The sequence below is a fragment of the Akebia trifoliata genome, chromosome 12 (assembly GCF_017979445.1).
Source record: "Akebia trifoliata isolate Shusen 1 chromosome 12, ASM1797944v1, whole genome shotgun sequence".
In the NCBI taxonomy this organism is placed as follows: Eukaryota; Viridiplantae; Streptophyta; class Magnoliopsida; order Ranunculales; family Lardizabalaceae; genus Akebia; species Akebia trifoliata.
In genome coordinates, this window is record NC_141386.1 from 12209720 (window position 1) to 12233355 (window position 23636).

Genomic DNA, 23636 nt, shown 5'->3' on the forward strand with positions numbered 1-23636 from the left:
ACTAAGGTCAAAACCCTAAATCAAAACCCTAATCTAATCAAGTCAATCTCATAAGACCAAGGTCAAAACCCTAAATCAAAACCCTAATCTAAACTAATCAAATCAATCTCATAAGACTAAAGTCAAAACCCTAATTAAAACCCTAAAGACTAAGTCAAAATCCTAATTGAAACCCTAAAAGAAACCCTAATCAAACCCTAATGCTTCTAAAAACTTTATAAATAGGAGCCTCCACAGCCTATTTTCGTATCAAAGAAAAAATCTAGGAAAAATAGGTAAAGAAGCCTCCATAGCCTCCCCAAAACCCTTATTTTGGAGTCCCAACTCCTTCCCTAACACCCCTACTCCGATTTTAGCCTAAAAAACACCCAAAAACCTCTCAAAAACATCCCAAAAATCCACAACAAATTTGAAGCACTCAGATCCAAGAAGGAGATACCTTACCTCGGAGATCAGGAATCAGATCCGGAGATAGAACGAAGTAAGGAATACGGTACAAGGAGCAATTCTAACCAGATCTGAGGGAATAACACTTTTGCAGATCAAAGGTAAATTTTTTTTTATTTTTTTTAATCTAGGTTTATCATTAGCAATGTAGATCTATTTGGGATAAGTAGAGACCGGCATTGGCCGGGCGGGGTTGGTGCTTAACACCTTCCAACTCCGTAACATGATCCCCGAATTCAGATTTCTATAGTAGATTAGTTCTTTTTATCCATTGTAGGGTCAATTTGGTTCCTAGACCGTAATAACTAGGTAGCGACTCCCAAACCTCAAGGGTCAAAAGCGGATCCGCGCATCCCGCGGATCGAGGGTGCTTTCAGTGGCGACTCCACTGGGGACATTGATGATCAAACTTGAAAAACCCCAAGTATGGGAGTATCGCTAAAATAAACTAGTTTCTTTTTATTTATTTGTTCTTTGTATATTTGTTTATTCATTATTTGCGTTTTTGTTATTTTTTTTATATTTTATTTCGATTATTGAGCATGTGTTTTGATTTTAAATATCCGGCTTCGACATACTATTCTTGTGAGTCAATCAAGGGTTATCGAACGTGATCCTAAATAATGAAGGATTTCGGAATGGTTGGTTGTATGGAAAATAATATGATGATTGGTGGACCATTGGCGTTCAATTTTTACGTGTGTAGTTTTCTTTTTTCTGTTATTTTTTTATTTTTTTTTATTTTTTATTTTTTTGATTTTGTTTAAGGGTGAGGGCCATTAATCATTGGATAGTGTTGTGTTTTAAAAAAAAAAAACATGTGTTATTAGTTTTTTAAAATAAAATAATTTTTTTTGGAGGTTAGGAAAGTGGCGCTGTACATTGACAGCAAGGGGAAAATTTTTTTGAACAAAAAAAAGAGAGAAAATTTTTCGTTTTGAGGTGCTGTCGACAAAGAATTTGGGTTGGTGTGTCAGTATTATTTACGTCGGCTTTCGGTTTACACCCTATTTAATAACAGCGTTTGAGAGTGTGATTTGGGGTGTAATAAACAAAATCTGTTTTTTCCTATTATCACATCATCTTCCTTAAGAGAATGACCTTGTTTCAACGTTATTTAACAAACAAAAAAAAAAGCCAAACATCTCTCTGTTCGATCGGCTGAAATCTCAGCTCGATCGTTTGCAATTTTTGCTCGAAAACGCTGATCCCTTTTGATTCAAAACAGAATAAAAAAAAAAAGAAAAAAAAAGAACCAACTTAAACTAAGTGATTTCATCGATATCTTTTCTGTCGATAGAAGAGAAATTCGGAGATACTGGTTCAGATCAACAAGAGATCATTGATCCAAAGTGAAGGAACAGATTTTGTTCGGAATAAAATTTCGTTGGGTCGAAGAATTTTAATCAAGTTGTTGAGGTTGGATTTTGACGATCCAAACTAAGGAAGATCTGATTTCAGATCCGTCCATTCGAAAACACTAAGGAATAGTGAGAAATGTGGGTTGAATCTGTCGAGATTGAAGAGGAAAACTCGTTGTTATTGATGAGTTTTTTTTAAAAAAATGGGCTCTCTTGTGTTTTTTCGGTTCTTTTTTTTTCTGATTTGAACCACTGAATTCTAACCCACTGTTGCGGATGTTCATCTCGACGACGAGATCGATGGATCCTTGATATTTTCATTCTCAATTTTTCATTCTTTTTATAAAAAAAAAAGAAAGGGGAAAGAGAATCTGATCTCGAGCTGTAATGGCAGCACCAGTCGAACGTCAACCCATGTTTAAATCAGATATTTTTTTGTGTTTTTTGTTTGCTTGTTTTTTTTTTTTGATTTCAATGCTATAATAATAGCACAAATCAGACGGACACAAATTAATGTGATCAGATGAATGAGAAATTCGGAGATCTGATTTGGGTTGTATCCAAACTTGAAGAACAGAATCATGGGTCTTTGCCCTTTGGCTGAGTTAAGATCATCGAGTAGGGCTGCGTTCCAACAAAATTTCTAAGCAAATATTTATATATTGTTTTGAAATCTAGCAAAGAGTGTTTTTAACATAAAAAAAAAGGTTTCGGTGTGTGGCGGCAACATGAAGAAAAGAAAGAATGGACTCATGCCTTGGCAATAATCGAAGAGAGTTTATTTATTTAAAAATAATAATAATAAAATAAAAATCAAATAGATTGTTAATATTGGCAGCAACCTATTTTTTTTATTCTTGAGTACTCTTTGATGAGAAGTTTTAGAGAATTATTATTAACACACCATCGTTTGTTTATAATACACTAATTTGAATATAAACAATTATTCACTTTTGAAGATAATTGGGGTGTTGTAAATAAATAATGAGTATGCTAATAATGTCTCAAAATTTTATCTTAAACGTTGTAACAGCCCTCTCTATGATTAAATAGAGAATGATTCTGGTCTTTATGAGTTTGACGCACCAATTGTTCTAATGTCACTTTAATTACCGTAATTATCTAACAATTTGCATAGAAGTTGGGGTGACACTAGTAAAAGTTGGTATGTCAATAACAATTCACGTGTTGGCTATTTTTTAGGATTTAAAAAAAAAAAAAAAAAAAAAGGGTTATTTGATTTTAAAATCTCCATCCTAACGATTATCCATTTATCCTCAATTCGATGCGTTTTGAAATTTTGAATTATTTTGGACCATTCAAAATGACCCTCGATTGAAACACATAAATAAATATGTCGGATTAAATGCTTGTTTCTAACATGGATATATGCTTGATATGTTTATTTGCAATCATGTGATTTGAATAGTGTTAATCTTGATATTCATGTGATTGGTATGGTGTTTATTTCGATTAAATATTCATGTAATTCCTTTTGTAATGATTGGTTTGATTGGATCTATGGGTCCACGTGTTTGAAAAAGGCCCCGGGCACACCCCACCCTGTTTTGCACACACCACATGCACGTTTACTGTTTTGAGCACTTACACGTCCCATTTAGCCAACGTGGCACTAGTGTGTGGCCCGGTCTCTTCGGAGATGCGACGTCATTCATGAAACCCACAACTCCAGTTACGTGCCTTAGGGTATATCAAACTGGGGGCATCAACACCATCTGATCAGGTGATTCTGAGAGGTATATTGATGCACCCAGGCTGGAGCGACCTGAGCCTTTGACCTATTGTGAGCCACACAGTCACATGTCCCGATTGCCAACGTAGTACTAGTACGTGGTCGGTCCCCTCGTGGGATGCCAAACCATTTATGAAAGCTACAACTCTTGACTCGTACCCATAGGTATAAAAGATAATCTAAGTATATGAATTGCACTTCTTGATCAAAACTGGTGCCTAAGCAGATCTTGCCCCCCTGTACCCTACTGTACGAGGGGGATAGACTACGTCTATTCTAGACGAGAGGTATTTAAGTGGGCCTTTGCTCAACATTGTGCGCTACCTCTCAACTGGAGATCAAACTGGCTGTTTTTGGCTTCAGAGAAGTGAATTGAGATTTTAGATTATCACCTACACGGTATATCAAACCAAGTCACCACGTATCGAAAGGTATATAGGTGTGCTTGGGCAAGGGTGGCCAGATAAAAATGCATTGCACGTAGTAAGCTTAGAGTCTAGAAACCTTCCTAGTAGGTCACGACTCGAACTTATCGTGGGTGTTCCCGGGTTGTTTATTGAATGGAGCCTGTTGATTGATGAATGTATGTGAGTGATGTGAATGGTGTAGATCAGAGTGTATGATTGTCCTCAAGGATCAAATGTTATTTTTGAAAATTAAAATGGGTGCACCGACCCAATAAAGAATCCATTCTTTTATAATAATGACTCAGTCCATCCCGATCCAACAATCATGGTAGGCCGAGTCATTTAAATTGAAAATGGAAATCAAATTTTCAAATAATTTATAGAAAGAAAATATTTTCCAAAAAATATTATTTTCCAAAAGAAGTGTTCTGTAGAAAAAAATATTTTTCGAAAAATATTTTCCATAAGAATAAGATTTTCCAAAAGAAAATAAAAAATTGATCTTTTACATGGACCATTGGAAGAGTACTAAAATACCCTTTTGTGTCAAACCAGGATGCTAGTCGCAGGCGACAACCCAATCGAACAGTTAGTCAAAACAACCATCATAGGAATGCACCCTGTAGAGAAGATCAATTTTGGGAGATTCATGTTGAGGAGTGCTCTTTACTTCCATGAGTTTGAGATAGACTGGAACCTCCTACATGCTATGGCTAAGCGATGGAACCCCTAGCTTCACATATTCCATATGGGGTATATGCATTTGTGCCCCACTCACGAGGATTATTGTGTATAATGAGGATATCCACTGCAGGACCTCTAGTCAGGCCCTCATTGAAGACCGGATATTCTGGTGAACTCGCCACAGGACTAAACATTTCCAAGGAAGAAGCCAAAGTCTTAGTCAATGACGGGAGATTGAACTTAGTACCGTTACTGGGCCCGTATCGCTCCCGCAGTCACCCTATCAATGTAAAACCCGAAGCCTGGCGAACTACTAGAGATTATCGATTGTGCCTAGGAATCCTAACCCAATACATACTGACCTCCAATAGTGATGGCCAAACTATCCCTGAGTCCTTCATAGATATAGCCTCACAACTCTCAAGGAAAGCCAACCCAGTACCTCTCATCCTAGCTGAAACTTTCTCAGGATTAGATGCCATAAAAAATGGTGAGCTGGAAAGCTTCAAAGGAAGCCCCTACTTACTCTATATGTGGCTTTGTGATCGTCTCAAAATCGTAGAGGTTCCATCAAACCTCGAATATGGGTCAGAACACTTTTCCAAGAGAAACCTGTTAGTGCGTCACAACTCAGTCAAAGCTTGGAGCAAATGGTTAGACTCTCGCCTTGCCTGTCATATTGGTTTTAGGTGCCCTTGGTGGATGACTGATCCCCCTGTTCTAGGAACCAAAGGATCATACTATGTCCGTCTGATTGGTTTAGAAGAAACATCTTTTTACCATCCTAATCTGATCCCAGAACAATACGACGTGCCTATAGAGTTATCTTTACCTCAGCACAAAGCTTTCTTTCCCCCCGAGCCATTGACTGAAAAGTTAGTACACCTCATTGAGAAAGCCTGGAACAAGTGCACCTTAGGGTATCCAGACGGACCAGCAGAATTCAAAGATCCAGTTGTTAGAGCCAAAAGGGTCAAGCCTGACAGCAATCCTGATGACTGTCAAGACAAAGCCAAGCGTCCATGTAAAAATAGTTCAATTCAAATTTGTTGAAAGATGTTTTTAATGAGAACATTTATTTGTCAATCAATAAAGCTATTTTTTCTTTCAAATAAATATTGATTTCTTCTTTGAATGTTCATTATGTGAATGGATTAATTAATGGATTGGTGCACAAACCTCAATGAAATGATTCCTTAAAATGTTATCAAGAGGGTAATACTGAAATTGACTAAATTTACCTTTGATGGGGTCATATAGGATTATCATTGCGCCCAAACTCAAGCGTCCACCTCCTAGTTGGAGTCGTAAGTCCAGTCGGTTAGAACGAGCTACGGTACCAAGTCAACAAGCAGAGATGGCTTCAGAATCTGAACTTACAGAGATCCGTAAGATCTTGGCAGCCTTTGCCAATGATATCACCAGTATAAAGGGTAAAGTAGAAGTGCTAGAACAGACCTCGGAATCAACAGGCAATCCCTTAAATGATCCAAAAGGAAAGAAAGTAGAAGAGAGACGTCCACATGAAGTCTTCGAACTGACGGAGATGAAGAATATGTCAATGAAAATCCGATGTTAGCTAACAGAATGTCTCAGTTAGAGTCGGCTATGAAAAGTATAAAAGGCATCGATGAAATTGCAGCAGGTATTGAAGCTCTGAACCGCATCCCTAGAATCCATCTGCCCGAGAAGTTCGTGATGCCAGAAATGGACAAGTTTAGTGGTATAGGGTGTGCAAAAACACATCTTAAGGTATATGTTACTAACATGCGCACTATGGGGCTCAGTGACGAACATATGACGTTGTTGTTTCAGAGGACTTTATCAGGGTCAGCACTACGTTGGCTAATGTCTCAGGATCCAGTTACTGTGGGCACCTGGGAGAGCATGTCAAAGGCCTTCTGGCATCAGTATAAGTACAGTACCGAGATTGAGACTTCAAGAAGAGATTTGGAGGCGACTAAGCAGAGAAATGGGGAGACATTTACTGATTTCATTGGTCGTTGGAGGGCCAAGGCTGCCCAAATGTGGGATAGACCGTCAGAGAAAGAACAAGTAGCGATTATCCTAAAGAACCTCTCGCAAGGATATGCTCAGCACTTAGTGGCCCAATATCTCCCTACTTTCGAGTCTTTGTTACAAGCCGGAAGCCAACTCGAGGACGCATTTGCCTCTGGGATTCTTTCTAACCCCTCGGATAACAAGCTTAAGAAACCCTATGTTTCTAAACCTAGCACCAACCATGTCTACATAGCCAACACATCAGCTACCCCAGCTCAACCCCCAGTCCGAACTATAACCAGGCTCACCCAAGTCAACCTCGAACTCCGCGTCAATTTACCAATCTAGGGATGAGTCTCACTGTAGCTTTTCACAAATTGGTGAAAAAAGGGCTTCTTACCCCTATCCAACCCCGACCTCTACCTAATCCCTTGCCAGCTGGACACAATTCTAACTTATTCTGCGAGTTCCATCAAAACCCTGGCCATCACACGGATCGATGTATTACCCTACGTCATGCCATTCAAAACCTGATTGACAACAAGAAGGTCACAATCCCTAGCCCACCGAATGTCACCACTAATCCACTGCCTACCTATCAACCTCCACCAACTTTGAACATGGTTTCTCACACACCATTGCCATTCGATCCAGTCTCTCTCATCCATCCCATTCAAGTCAAACCGCCTAGTTACCCCCTTGCCGGGATAGCCTTCACTGATGAGGTTTTCACCACAAACTACGAACCATTCGATTTAACCTCAGATGATACGTATTGTTTATCCCCACCTCGATACAGTAGCCCCGCATTCACCAGTTACCTGTTGGCCCAGATGAACTTAAAAAGCCCTGTACCTTTAACAGATGAAGATCCATACGTGCTGACTGAAGAAGATGAACCTTATCCTCTCTCCTGTGATGAAGTTAGACATATGACTCGAGGGGGAAGAGTTTTTAAGCCACAAGAACTCTGTGTTGATAATCCGGCAGCTTTGGCAAGAAAAGAAAAAGAAGATCCTATCACAGAAAATATTGAAGAAGATAACTCTGTGATCAAGCAACTGAAGAAATCAGGAGCCAACATCTCAGTCTGGGGTTTACTTATGGCTTCCACTGCCCATAGGGAGGCTGTTCTCAAAGCATTAAGTACAGCCCAAGTCTCCCTTCGACACTTCTCCAGATCAGCTAGCCAACATAGTAGGGGCGACCTATGTGGAAAATATCTTGTCATTCTCGGACTCCGATCTCCCAAAGGAAGGAGCAAACCACACTAAGCCACTGCACATCACAGTTGACTGTAACGGGATGAGGGTACCTCTGGTATTGATCGATAATGGGAGTGCATTGAATGTTTGCCCTTTGAAGACCGCCACTTGCCTTGGGTTTAAAACTGAAGATCTCAAGCCCACTAATCAAGGGGTTAGGGCCTATGATAACACTAAAAGGGACGTACTGGGAATTCTGCACCTTCGATTGTCCACGGGCATAGCTGATTTCTGGCAGAATTTCAGGTCATAGACATCCAGTCCTCCTTTAATCTGTTATTAGGAAGACCGTGGCTACACCAAATCAAAGCCATACCTTCCACGCTGCACCAGAAGGTCAAGTTTATCAAAGATGGGCTAGTGATTACTCTCCATGGAGATGCTGAAATTGTAGGGATCATAAATAGTACTGAAGCTAAGGATGAGCCGCTGCTTGAGATTCAGCCAGAACAACAAGGAGTAGAGCTCAGTGGATTCGAGTTTGAGAAAATATGCTCAGTCCAATGGGATCAAGCCATGAAAGAATATTTTCCAATGGAAAATACTTCTAACTGCAATATGGCCAATATATTCAAGAAAATGAGATTTTTCCCTGGTATGGGCTTAGGCCGCAAGCAGCAAGGTATTAAGGAGGCACCAGTGATTAAAGAGGTCATTGGCACATTTGGGCTAGGATATAAGCCTACTAATGAAGATTGGGCCCAGTACTGGAAGACAAAGCGAGACAAGGCAATTGCGAAAAGGCAAAGACGCACCACGGATCTCATCAAAATGAAGCCTTATCGTAAGACCCTTAATGGCTATTTCGTGAAGGAAGGAGAAGATTTTCGTTACTGTGGGTTCCCCGAGCCATTCATTGACCACATCACAGGTACTCGTCTGCCAGGGTTTGAGATCTTCTTTGGTATGGATTGGCCTGAAGAGGAAGCAAGCACAGAAGCTGAAGAGAAGAAAATTGAAGACTGGCAGTTCAATCTAGACTCCCTCAACATCGACCAGTTATTCATTGAAGATCACAGTGTCTTGATGTTGTCAACTGAGAAGGGGATCCCAAATCCTCAGTCTACAATCAAACCCGCTGTAGGGTGTCTCTCTAGCTATCATGTAATTAGTCCTGTATTGCATGTCAAGACTGGGTTTGTCAGTCCCCTTAGTCCTGTTCAGTCTGACATGCTAGATGAGTCATTTGTTTCTGTTGAGTCAAGTAAGTCCACTATTGCTACTAAGTTAAGTGAGTCTGTCAAGTTGGCAATGAGTCCTATTACCCCATCTTCTTTTAATGAAATGAAAGAAATTCTTGATTACCCCGAGCGCAATAATAATTTAACTAATAATCTGACTTCGGAGGGAGAATCTTCTGATGAAGAACCTCCCCCTGAAATAATCAAATTACTTGACCAAGAAAATGAACGTCGGGCTCAACCTCCAATGGAGGAAGTAGAGGTTATCAATCTCGGAACAAAAGAAAATCCTCAAGAGATTCGGATTGGGATCACATTATCCCCCGATGAACGCAAAGGGATAGTAGAGTTGCTCAGAAAGTTCAAAGACGTGTTCGCGTGGTCTTATGAGGATATGCCGGGAATAAGCACAGACATTGTTCAACATCGGATTCCGTTATATCCAGATGCTCGACCCATTAAACAGAAACTTCGACGTATGAAACCGGAATGGACTCTGAAAATAAAAGAAGAAGTTACGAAGCAGATTAACGCTGGATTCTTGGAAGTAGTAGAATACCCTGAGTGGATTGCCAATGTCGTCCCGGTGCCGAAGAAGGATGGAAAAGTCAGGATGTGTGTGGACTTTAGAGATCTAAACAAAGCAAGCCCAAAGGATAGTTTTCCTTTACCACACATAGACGTTCTAGTAGATAGTACAGCAGGGCACGCTTTATTATCCTTCATGGATGGTTTTTCGGGGTACAATCAGATAAAAATGGATCCTCGAGATATGCAAAAGACGTCATTTATCACACAGTGGGGAACCTTTTGCTACAAGGTTATGCCTTTTGGTCTGAAGAATGCCGGAGCCACTTATCAAAGAGCAGCCACGACTTTACTACATGACATGATACACAAGGAAGTTGAAGTCTATGTAGACGATATGATAGTCAAGTCCAAAGAACGACTGGGGCATGTTGCTGCTTTAGAAAAATTTCTCATGAGATTCAAAAGTATAAACTCCGCCTCAACCCGCAGAAATGTGTGTTTGGAGTAACTTCTGGAAAATTGTTAGGATTTGTGGTCAGTCAAAGAGGGATCGAAGTAGACCCTGTGAAGATTAAAGCTATCCAAGATATGCCACCGCCGGAAACTGAAAAGCAAATTCGAGGTTTTTTAGGCAGAATCCAGTATGTCAGTAGATTCATCGCTCAACTCACCAACGTCTGCGAACCTATTTTCAAGCTCCTCAAGAAAAATGAACCAACAGTTTGGAATGAGCAATGTCAAAAGGCCTTCGACCAAGTCAAAGAGTATCTCTTAAACCCACCTATTTTGGTTCCACCCACACCGGGTGAACCACTTCTTCTTTATCTGTCAGTCACAGAAGAAGCTATGGGATGCATGCTGGCACAGTATGACAAAGATACTCGCAAAGAAAGGGCTATCTACTACATCAGTAAGAAGATGTTAGAGTATGAACGAAAGTATTCAGCCCTGGAAAAAACTTGCTTGGCACTGGTATGGGCTACTCAGAGACTTCGACACTATATGCTATCTCATTCAATTATCTTGTTATCTCGGATGGATCCTCTCAAGTATCTTTTCGAGAAATCGGCACTGACAGGAAGAACCGCACGATGGTTATTGTTGTTATCAGAGTTTGACATCACGCACGTTACACAGAAATCCATCAAGGGGAGAGCTGTAGCAGAATACTTGGCAGATCACCCAGTAGCAGAAGGAATAAGGCCTATTGATCAGTTCCCAGATGAGAACATCTTACATGTTGAAGAAGAGCCTCAGAACCAAACATGGCAGTTGTATTTTGATGGAGCCGCCAATCAGAATGAATATGGAATAGGGACAGTCCTGTTTTCTCCGGAAGGATGCCACATTCCGATCGCTATTAAGTTAGCCTTCTCTAATACCAATAATACAGCTGAATATGAGGCATGCATCGCTGGACTTGAAGCTGCTTTGAATCTGGGCATTACAGAAATCGAAGTCTTTGGGGATTCAGCCTTGGTCATACACCAGTCATTGGAAGAATGGAAGACTAGGGACGAAAAGCTGAAGCCTTATCATGAATATTTGTTAAACTTAGTGAGTAAGTTTGAAGCTATTCTGTTCCAACACGTGTCAAGGGAAGATAATAGATTTGCTGACTCGTTAGCCACTCTATCTTCAATGATCCATTTACCCCCTGGCATGGAATTGAGGCCGATCACTGTTGAAGTCAAAGACAAACCTGCATATTGTTGTCAGATCAATATTGCTACTCGACTACCCGATGGAAAGCCGTGGTACACAGATATTACAAAGGTGTTGGAAAAACAAGAATTTCCAGAAGAAGCATCGAGGAAGGAACGGCAAACCCTTTTAAGATTAGCATCTCAATTCATCCTGTGCGCAGGAAGTTTGTACAAAAGGTCTTATGATGGGATTCATTTGTCGTGCGTCGATGAAGATCAAGCTGAACAGATAATGGTTGAACTACATTCAGGAGAATGCGGCCCTCACATGAGTGGGAAAATGTTAGCTAAGAAAATTATGAGACAAGGGTACTACTGGCCTACGATGGAAACAGATTGTCATCACATGGTCAAGACCTGCCACAAATGCCAAATACATGCAAATCTCATACATGTGCCACCTTCTCGATTAGTTGGTCTGACTTCACCATGGCCATTCTCAGTTTGGGGAATCGACATTATTGGTAAAATATCGCCTAAAGCATCAAATGGGCATGAATACATTTTAGTTGCTATCGATTATTTTACTAAGTGGGTCGAAGCTGCCTCTTATGCTGTCCTCACTGCATCTCGAGTTGCAAAATTTATCCAAACGAACATCATTAGCCGGTACGGGGTACCTTCGGAACTGATTTCTGACAACGGGTCACATTTCAAAGCTGAGGTTATTACTTTGTGTTCAAAGTTTAAAATCTCACACCACAAATCATCTCCTTACCGCCCTCAAACTAATGGAGCAGTCGAAGCAGCTAATAAGAATCTTAAAACTATCATAAGGAAAATGTGTCAATCACATCGAGATTGGTCTGAAAAACTGTCATTTGCACTATGGGCATATCGAACTTCAATTCGATCCTCTACTGGAGCTACTCCCTACTCCTTAGTGTATGGCATGGAAGCAGTCTTGCCAGTTGAAATGGAAATTCCATCTCTGAGGGTCTTGTTGGAAAGTCAGTTGTCAGAAACAGATTGGGTTCGCCAGCGGTATGAAGAATTGAATTTGATTGAAGAAAAACGACTGAGAGCTTTGTATCACGTGCAAGCTTATCAAAGAAGAGTTGCCCGTGCATTTGATAAAAAGATCAAGGTTCGTCACTTACAAGTCGGGGATTTAGTACTCAAAGAGAATCGGGCACCTATCTTTGACCCTAGAGGGAAGTTCAAACCAAATTGGGGAGGTCCGTACATCATCAAGGAGATACTACCAGGAAAAGCTGTCAGGCTTCAAGATCATGATGGAATCGAGTTACCAGAACCAACCAACCTTGACCAAATCAAACGGTACTACATTTAAGGAGGCCATTTTTTGCCGAATCAATTTTCCTACTACCTAATTCTTTATCTCCTTTCTCAACCCCTTTGCAGCCTGTTCAAAAAGAGAAAAATTGTGCCTTTTATTTCTTAGCCTGATCACCTAACCTAGGGGAGGGAAAAATCCGAACTACGTTTTGGTCTGATCCCAAAAATTTGGGGTACGTAGGCAACCTGAGAAGTCACTTCAGGCCCGACCACATCAAAATAAAAAAATAGATTCCCCAATGAAGAAAAAATCTAAAAACAAAAAATTCAAAAGAATGAGATAGAAAATTCAAGATAAAGTTTAAATGAAATGCCACACAAGGGGCATTTGGGTTTTTGAGCTTCAAAATCCCTTTCATTTTATGCCTAGTCCCAAGCCTACCTATAAAAGTCCTCCTAAGTACCGTGTGAAAAAGTTAAGGAGGGTAGCAAAGCATGATCAGATAGTAATTCTAGAACTTCAGAGGAGAAGAAAAAATATAAAAAAAAATGAAATGATGAAGCCTGCTAAGTTGAAAACCCGAAAAGGGCGACTTAGGCAAAAATTAAGGCAAGCTCGCAAAGTTAAAAATCTGAAAGGACAACTTTGGCAACAATCAGAGCCAAGAAAAAAGAAAAAGCTCGCTAGATTGAAAACCTGAAAAGGCGATCTAGGCAAAAGTTAGAGCAAGCTCGATAGATTGAAAACTTGGAAAGGCGATCTAGGCAAAAGTTAGAGCAATAAAAAAAAAAAAACAAAAGAAAATCCCAAGTTGAGAGCAGTTCGAGCTGAAACATCAGAAATCCGAATAATCAAGTTCAATACTCAGCTTAAACCAGGCATAGATTCAGAAGCCACAAGTATCTTGTCTACGATCGATCTGAAAATTCTTACTTCCCCAAGTGAACCAATGGAGAATGGTAAATTCTATGATGAGTCTCAAAAGGAAATATTTTGTTCTCTTGAGCCTGACTCAAAATCTTTAATAAAATTAATCAAAATTAAAAGTTGGATCTTTATTGCGCTTGTGATAATCAAATATTTCAAACCTTCATACAAGGGGCATTTTTTCTTTTTCTTCTAGATATGTAATTTCCCCCCTTATACTAGGGGCATTTTTTATGATGTGTTCAATTATTTTCAATGCCATGTTTATTGTCAAACTAGGGACATTTTGTTTTTGAGCAATGTTAATCCTAAAAAAAATAATGAGAACTCCAAACTTAAGGTTACCCTCTTGATAGCAGTTTTTTCAAAAAACTCTTGAGGTTCAAACTCAGGTTTTAAATTTACAAAACTTTGTTGATAAAACCTTGAGGTTCAAACAAATGCATTCTGAATCTCACATAGGAGATAGGACATCCATTCTGTATCAAATCTATTCATTCCCAGATTTTACAACTTTTTTCCAGATTCATTTTCAATCGTTTCTCTCCCAGATTTATTTCTTTGTTCTCAGTTTTACTCAGCTAGATGCCGCCGAGGGTTTTTCTCGGAACTATGCTCAGATGCCGCCAAGGGTTTTCTTGGAATTATGCTCAGATGCTGCCGAGGGTTTTCTCGGAACTATGCTTAGATGCCGCAAAGGGTTTTCTTGGAATTATGCTCAGATGCCGCCGAGGGTTTTCTTGGAATTATGCTCAGATGCCGCCGAGGGTTTTCTCGGAACTATGCTCAGATGCCGCCAAGGGTTTTCTTGGAATTATGCTCAGATGCCGCCAAGGGTTTTCTTGGAATTATGCTCAGATGCCACCGAGGGTTTTCTCGGAACTATGCTCAGATGCCGCCAAGGATTTTCTTGGAATTATGCTCAGATGCCGCCGAGGGTTTTCTCGGAACTATGCTCAGATGCCGCCAAGGGTTTTCTTGGAACTATGCTCAGATGCCGCCGAGGGTTTTCTCGGAACTATGCTCAGATGCCGCCAAGGGTTTCTTGGAATTATGCTCAGATGCCGCCGAGGGTTTTCTCGGAAATATGCTCAGATGCCGCCAAGGGTTTTCTTGGAACTATGCTCAGATGCCGCTAAGGGTTTTCTTTGAATTATGCCCAGATGCCGCCGAGGATTTTCTCGGAACTATGCTCAGTTACCGCCGAGGGTTTTCTCGAAATTATGCTCAGATGCCGCCAAGGGTTTTCTTGGATTTATGCTCAGTTTAAATTTACTCCATTTTTGACTCATTTCCAATTCAAACTCTTTGAAATCTATCTCAGATTTTGAGCCCACACACTTGCACAGTTGTTACATCAGTCAAGGAGAATTTTCTAAAATTCAAGGATCTGACACTGCCAGTGAGAGCTCGCGCTCAAGGACGTGACATTTTTCTAGTTCGGGGAGAGTTTTACGCTCAAGGATCCGAACACCCCGACGAATTGCTAAATCAGGCTGCAAAATGAACTGTCACTAGCTTTGGCATTCGGATATCGCACTATCTACCAAAATAGATTTGCTATCTAGTTTGCTTCAACCCTCTGCCAAAGAGGGGCATCTGTAGACACCCCATTTTTGCATCCGCTTGATTAATCAAGTCGTCAATCCGATTGCAAAGGTTCCCAATGATGGATGTCTATTCCAATGCTTTATTTTGTTACCAGATATGTTTCAGAAATCCGGATGAGGTATCTCGAACTGACAAAACTTAGAAACCACGCTACGCTAGGAAAATACTACCCCAGAAACATAGAAATCATCATCCTATAAAGCCAAAAAGAAGCTTCACGATAAAAATCACTAAAAATGACCAAATTACCAAAATACCCCTAACATCAAAACAGCCCTAGAGCCTGCATTACGCTTAGGAAAACCCACTCAAACACATAAAACAACAAATCGAAACCAAGTAAACCACTTAGCCAATTTTCACAAAATTTGACAAAATTACGAAAATACCCCTCATAAAATTCACGACCATTTCACACAAAAAATTTCATAAATGAAAAAAACCAACATTCCCATTGAATTCCTTACGAAAAACTGATTTCAAAACATCCCGGAACATTGAAAAATGACTTAAAACGTAAAAAATCCTCTCCGAGGGCAAAACGATAATTTCACAATTTTAATAATTAAAAATTTCGAAATTAATAAATAAATCATTAAATAATGTAAAGTGAAACATTAATAAAATTAATTATAAAATTTAAATCAAAAAATTCATCAATCAGGCTTTCAAGAAAAATTGTTGATGGTTCGTAAGATATTTCTTTAAGGACCCCTCCATTTGGGGGTCCAAAGAATCAAAGATATAATAGAGGGGGGTTCTCCAAAAATTTAAATTCAATCAAGGAAGACTAAAGTCAAGATATTAAAGTCAATCAAATAAGACTAGAGTCAAGTATTAAAGTCAATCTCATAAGACTAAAGTCAAAACCCTAAATCAAAAGCCTAATTTAAACTAATCGAGTCAATCTCATTAGACTAAGGTCAAAACCCTAAATCAAAACCCTAATCTAATCAAGTCAATCTCATAAGACCAAGGTCAAAATCCTAAATCAAAACCCTAATCTAAACTAATCAAATCAATCTCATAAGACTAAAGTCAAAACCCTAAATTAAAACCCTAAAGACTAAGTCAAAACCCTAATTGAAACCCTAAAAGAAACCCTAATCAAACCCTAATGCTTCTAAAAACTTTATAAATAGGAGCCTCCACACCCTATTTTCGTATCAAAGAAGAAGTCCTAGGAAAAGTAGATAAAGAAGCCTCCATAGCCTCCCCAAAACCCTAATTTTGGAGCCCCAACTCCTTCCCTAACACCCCTACTCCGATTTTAGCCTAAAAAACACCCAAAAACCTCTCAAAAACATCCCAAAAATCCACAACAAATTTGAAGCACTCAGATCCAAGAAGGAGATACCTTACCTCGGAGATCAGGAATCAGATCCGGAGATAGAACGAAGTAAGGAATACGGTACAAGGAGCCATTCTAACTAGATCTGAGGGAATAACACTTTTGCAGATCAAAGGTAAATTTTTTTTTAATCTAGGTTTATCATTAGCAATGTAAATCTATTTGGGATAAGTAGAGACCGGCATTGGCCGGGCGGGGTTGGTGCCTAACACCTTCCAACCCCGTAACATGATCCCCGGATTCAGATTTCTATAGTAGATTAGTTCTTTTTATCCATTGTAGGGTCAATTTGATTCCTAGACCGTAATAACTAGGTGGCGACTCCCAAACCTCAAGGGTCAAAAGCGGATCCGCGCACCCCACGGATCGAGGGCGCTTTCACTTGCATAAATATCTTGTTTCATGAATGATTTGGTGAATGCACCATGATTAACAAACTCATTAAAAGTTCATTCATACCCTAATGTTCACATTCAGAAGAATTTTTAAATAGTCCTATTCACCCCCCTCTAGGTCTCTACATTGTCAAAGCGGGTAATTTCACATTCTATGATAAATAAGTCCTCACCACTACACACCCATTCATCAAAACCTCATCAGATCTTCAATAAACCTTCAAACCAACACCATTCCCTCCTTAACAAATTATAATCCATAGTTGAAGAACACAAACCCATATCCTCCAATATCAACAAACACCAAAAATTTCCAATAAATATAAGAAAAAACTAAGTAGCTTTTACATCTAAAGAAGAAAAGATGCACTAGAATCAAATTCATGGAGACACATTGAGAAAACTAATTCAACTACAAAATATATTGAAATAAAGGGAACCCGTTACATTTAAATCCATATAAACACATTTTCTTTCCTAAAAATATCCTAATCATAACATCAAATCCTTAAAAACTCAATCCTCACTACGTACATATCCATTCCCATTCATCAAAACCTCATCAGATCTTCAATGTTCAAACCAACCACATTCCCTCCTTACCAAATAATAACCCATAGTGGAAGAACACAAGACTAACTCATATTCTCCAACATCAACAAACAATACAAACTTTCAAGAAATATAAAGCTATAATCTAAGAAACCAACCAGTGACAGCATGGACAATGGTCATGAGGCCTTCAACAATGCTAATTCTGAAAGGCAATGAAGATAAACAATTGATGAAATTGTTGGAAGAACTTGCAGTTCATGCACATAAGGTTTATTAGCCTGATCTCTTTGTCAGATCTTCATTGGCCCTTCTCGTGTGCAATATAAGCCAAGCCACGACAGTGGTTTATGTCTGTTTCAAATTGAGTTTATTGACCTATATATAAGGCCATAACATAACAGATGAAAACACTAGGCCACTTTGTTATATTGCACTACCTCCTTGAAGTGAAGGAAGGATTTAAATACAAAATATTCCTTTTTCCTCTTTCAACATGTTACTGTACATAATAAGGTGTATCAATTTACAGAACTATAGAATCAGTGACGACCACAGGTATGAGAAAATGAACAAAATAACAACAACAACAAAAAGTGGATTGAAACCATGCACACATGGTTTATAAAATGGGAAAAAATTTAGCTATGGTTTACAAAACGGGAAAAAATTTAGCTATCTTCGATTCTATGTCTTCCGAATGCATTAGAGGTGAAGTTTCGATTTCAGTTAAAAAGAGGAAAAATAGAGGTCAAGTTCGATTTCAGTTAAAATTCAAATCAAATACTTGTCACGATGACTGCAAATCAAAATACCATTAAAAGAGACAAATAGCAAAGAAAACAATTTAAAAAAAGGGGAAAAATAGACTATGGAAATGTTTTAAAACACTAACCCTAGACGAAAGTAAATTAGATTAGATTTTAGAAACAAAGTTAACTTTCAGGAGACGAAAGTAACGAAAATATTATCGTTTTCGTTGTCGCAAACTGTTGTCTCCGTCGCAATGAGTCGTCGTCTGTTATTGAGAGAGAGAGAGAGGGTCGCGTTCTGATTTGGGTTCATTTTCGTCAAGAGGAGGAAGAGAGTGAATCGATCTGTCTTCATTTTTGGGGTAAGAGAGTGAATCGAAGAGAGCTGAGTTTTTGATTTGGGTCTTCGTTAGCAGAGGGAATGCGAGTTAGAAAGAGAGAGATAAGGAAGAAGCGTTGTAGAGATCGATCTGTCTTCGTTTTCGTATCCAGCAGATCGAAATGGGAAGAAGAGGAAGACAATGAATCAAAGAGAGCTGAGTTCATTTTTGTTTGTACCTGTAGAGATCAGAAGAAGAGAGTGAATCGAAGAAATCTGTCTTCGATTTTGAGGGAAGAGAGCTGAGTTAAAAAGGAAGGTTCATTTTCGAATCGATCTACCTTCGTATTTGGGTGGAAGATCATGAATCGAAGAGAAGAGGAAGGAAGATCTCGATAGCAGAGAGAGAAGAAGAGGAAGGAAGAAACTAAGGCCCCATTTGTTTCAGCTGCCAGAATCTGCTGTCAGCTTCTGCTGCCAGAATCTGTTGTTAGAATCTGCTGCCAGAAACTGAAACACTGAAAAGCTTGTTTGATAGAGCTTTGTAAAAGTGCTGTGCTGTTGACCAGAATCTGGTAATTATTGTTTGATACAGTTTCTAGAATCTGTTGTTTAGGGTAAAATGACCAGAATACCCTTAAGGTTGATAGTGCACCCAGAATGCATTAAAACTTACCAGAATACCCCTATAAATATATAATTACACTAAATATATATAAATATAATAAAATTATATAAAAATTAAAAAAATAATTATATTAATTTTAAAATATTTATAATTCTAAAAAAACTATAGAAAAATTTATAATTCTATAGAAATTTCGGCAGCATTTCCTCTTAAAAATAGACATATGAAATTTTCCTAATAAATAAAATACCTACATAATACGGAATCCAACATAATGCATAAAAAATTATCAAAATACCCCTATAAATATATAATTACACTAAATATATATAAATATAATAAAATTATATAAAAATTAAAAAATAATTATATTAATTTTAAAATATTTATAATTCTAAAAATAATATAGAAAAATTTATAATTCTATAGAAATTTCGACAGCATCTCCTCTTAAAAATAGACATATGAAATTTTCCTGATAAATAAAATACCTGCATAATACGCAATCCAACATAATGCACCCAGAATGCATAAAAAATTATCAGAATACCCCTATAAATATATAATTACACTAAATATATATAAATATAATAAAACTATATAACAAATTAAAAAAATTATTATTTTAATTTTAAAATGTTTATAATTCTAAAAATAAATTATAGAAAAATTTATAATTCTATAGAAATTTCGACAATATCTCCTCTAAAAAATGGACATATGAGATTCCTTATAAACAAAATACCTGCATAATTAATATTGATAATGCACTCAGAATGTTCTAAAAATGACCAGTATTATTTATATTCATAACACATCCACATAATATCTCATTTATATTATGACATCATTTAATAGGTAATCCACACTACATGATCAGTATGTAGCATATGATGACATCATTTAGCTCAACTCTCTTGCATATTTACCAAGATCAGAATGTGGTAAATGGATTCCAGTCTTATTTTCAAGTGAACAAAACAAATAATATTACCAGTAACAATGAACACAACCTAAAAGCACGCTCATAAATACATGTAGATCAATCAAATACTAAAAAAGATGATATTTCTTCTAGTAGCAATGAAAAAAACTGTGTACCGTGACCCATGGTTCCAAACATTGAAAATAGTCTTTAGTAATATCGTGCAAAGCATCAAGAGCAACCTTATCAACTTACACAAATAATTTCCCCAAATCAGAAATAATCAATTTTTATTTTTACCGGCACGAAAATCTTAGAAACTAAACAGGCTTCAAAAAAAAAAAAAAAAAACTTACACGTTCGAGTTGCAATTTGCTTGGATGCTCCGAAAACTTCTTCGAAACCAACATACAAATCCTCGGATGGTTTGAAATCACACCCGCTTTCCAAAATGCATTCGAGAACACATGAGAAAACGAATCGGGATAATCTAAAATCTAATTCAATCTATACATCTTAGCCAATAAACCTCTAGCAATATCAGTAAGTTGCAAGACCCAATTCATGTTCAAACCCTTATGAGATCCTCCTCCCAAGTTCTGTGACTGACTGCCCTCCATCTATTTGTCTTCTACCTCAGTCTTCAAATTTGATTTAGGACAATCCTGAGCACAAAATAACTAATAAACAACTACCATACAAATCATAAATTTTTTGATGAAATAATAGTCTCTATTGAGGCAAAGGTGTCAGGTAGCTTAGTTGGTAAAATACCAAATACAAAGGAACCATCATTACTAACTAATGTTGTTGGGATGTGTGGAACTTGGGTGAAAGCTACGAGTACAAGGAGCCAAACAATGACAACAATTCCAACAACAACAACAACAATAACAATGAGTATGTGACCAAGAAATATAGCTTGTAACAACAATGATGTTCAAATTGGTACTCATTGTAATGTTGGTCAGTCATGCCATTTTGTTCTTAAGAGATATTTATCATTTAAAATTCAAAGAAATATAACTTTCATTAGATTGGTACCTCTTTTCAAAAAAAAATTGTTGTACCTAAGGGTGTTGAAGTATACACATGATGGGTGGAATTTCCAACACCTAAATAGTAAGGACATACTTTTTCATTTTATTGAGGTGGTGAGATCAGAACTACCACTTAACCTTCAGAGGCATTGAAGGGCAATAAAATTAATAAATTTTATGTTTTTGGTTTAAATTCAAATTTTACTAAAATTATTCCTGAATTTGAATTTTTTTTCATTCTCCATTGGATTCTTAAATGTTCATTCAGAACTCAACCTACACTATTCCCACACAAAATATTTCATAAGCTTGAAAAATGCTAACTATGTATAAGAACCAACTAAATCACTCTAAAATATCAAATTTTCTAAATCAAAATAATTGCAAACTAGATGAAACAAGAATTTGTAGAAACTTTACCTTCCCTGCAACATAACAGATTCGTTGGGCCGAAGTTGACTGTTGTTCGTCCCTGTGAACTCAAATGTTTCGCAACTACTAAATCAGAGAAAGAAAACAGATCTAAGAACAGAAAACGAAGAAAAATAGAAAATTTAACAGTTTTAAATACTTAGTAGAGAGTTACCTTATCGATAACTCGGCCATTGAATGCTCGATTGAACCCTGGCTCTACTAACACAACTAATACGAGAAGAAACCCAAGAATCGATCGTCGATGGCATCGATCAGAGATGCCTGTCGTTGCCAATTTATCGTCGATGGCTTCGATCAGAGATGTGTGCCATCGTCAATGGGGATCTAGAGGTGTCTGTGGGGTTTCGGTTGAACGAAGAACAGCTGCGTGCTGTCGAGAAGAAGAGAGAGAGAGAGATAAAGAATGGATGTGCGAGGTATTTTCAAGAAGAAGAGATGCATGATTCGTCGAGAAAGGAAGCTGCTGTGCAGTTCTGTCGCAGAGAAGGGAAGAAGAGAAGTAGAGAAGTAGAGAAGAGATCGAGGGTACTTTGGTCTTTTCTGCTGAGCCGTTTTTCGGTGTTAGAAACTCCCGCAAACTCAAATATAAAAGCGTCTTTTATTAGCTTTTTCAATCTGCGTTTTAAAACGCAAATTTTGAACGCAAAAAATATTACCAAACGGTAATTTAAGAGTGAGACGCAGATTCTCACCACCAAAGCGCAAAAAAACGCCTCAAGAAGCGATAACAAGCACCACCTAATCGATCTGTGTTTAGGGAGGTAGTTGCAAAATCGAAAAAGTCGTTTGTTTACAAAAGTATGTAACGCTACAAACGATCTGAACCGTAGATCCATTCGGTATCAAACAGCTGAGTTGATTTGTAGAGATGTGAGTTGATATGATTGTCGTCTGAACGCATATATCATGAGAAGTTCATCTTAAAAAATAATCAGTCCAATCTGAAACTTCTAACCCCATCAAAAGTGATGTAGAATGTGGACCGTCTATTTTTTATCAATAATTTTTAAATCACTTTTGATGGATTTAGAAGTTTCAGATTGAGCTGATTTTATGTGAGGATGATCTTCTCATCATAGAGATCATCCTCACAAAAAATCAGCTCAATCCGAAACTTTTATCCCATATTTTGAAGAACCATTGTTTTTACATATGTCCCATGATCCGCCCCATATATATATATATTTGCTGGTTCTGGCAGCATTAGAGCTTATAAAATCATGTTGGTATTGTTGTTCCTCAATTTACAGGTTAGTGTGGTTGTTTTCTTTTTTATATAGTTGAGCAATCAACAAATGGTTTGTATTTTTTTTTTTTGTGAATCTAGAGAATGGATTTTTTCTTTCTTTTTACTGTAATTGAAGTGTGCAAGAAGATGGTTTGACGAAGGTGATATCACACATTTGGCTAACTTGGGGGAGTATGTTTCTGATATGCTAGCAGTTGGTGCAAGGCTTACCTTTCCCATGCAACCTACTAAGCTATGGTTGTTCATAGTCATAGCCACATCTTCAGTGGCAACTGTGTATTAGTTGTATTAGGATTCTGTGTAATGGATTGGGAACATCTCAACCCAAAATCCAAACACTTTGGGCTTAGAAATGAGCTAATCTTGAAGAACAAGAGCATATACTACATCTCCATTGTGAGTTTCTCCACTTTAATAAGAACTACTATGTTGTTGTCTTTTGTTTTGTTTCTTTCGATTTTTACAATTATATCGTCTGTTACTTATTTATAGAATTTCATCTCATTTGCATCTAGATCTGTTAAATTTTCACCTTCCCTAGCTTCTTCAACTCGTTCAAGCACACTGCACACGTATTACTACTTTCTGGTAGCCTCCATGATATTTCTCATGTTTGAAGGGAAACATTAATAGGAAAGTGCATATCTTTTTTTCTAAAGTGACTGTTTTTTTTGTTTTGTTTGTTTGTTTGTTTTTTTTTTTTTTTTTGTGGGTTGGGGGGGGGGTGCATATGTCACTTGTGGCCAACCTAGACGACTTTCATTTGATCAATGAGTCAGTGACATGAACAATGTCCTTGTTCATATCATGTATGGCATCGCATTTGTGCATTGCATTGCTAGACATTTTAGATAGAAAAGGCAAATGAAGCACGCC

General features: G+C 38.0%; 1 long non-coding RNA gene across 1 annotated transcript; it reads right to left on the reverse strand.

Moving 5' to 3' along the window:
- Positions 1–18909: 18909 nt before the first annotated feature.
- On the reverse strand, positions 18910–22194 carry LOC147388904 (uncharacterized). Its single transcript, XR_015170904.1, has 4 exons — positions 21663–22194; positions 21497–21571; positions 20393–20701; positions 18910–18967 (listed from the first exon to the last, which is right to left on the reverse strand). It is a non-coding gene; the product is annotated as an uncharacterized LOC147388904 (long non-coding RNA).
- Between the last annotated feature and the right edge of the window lie 1442 nt (positions 22195–23636).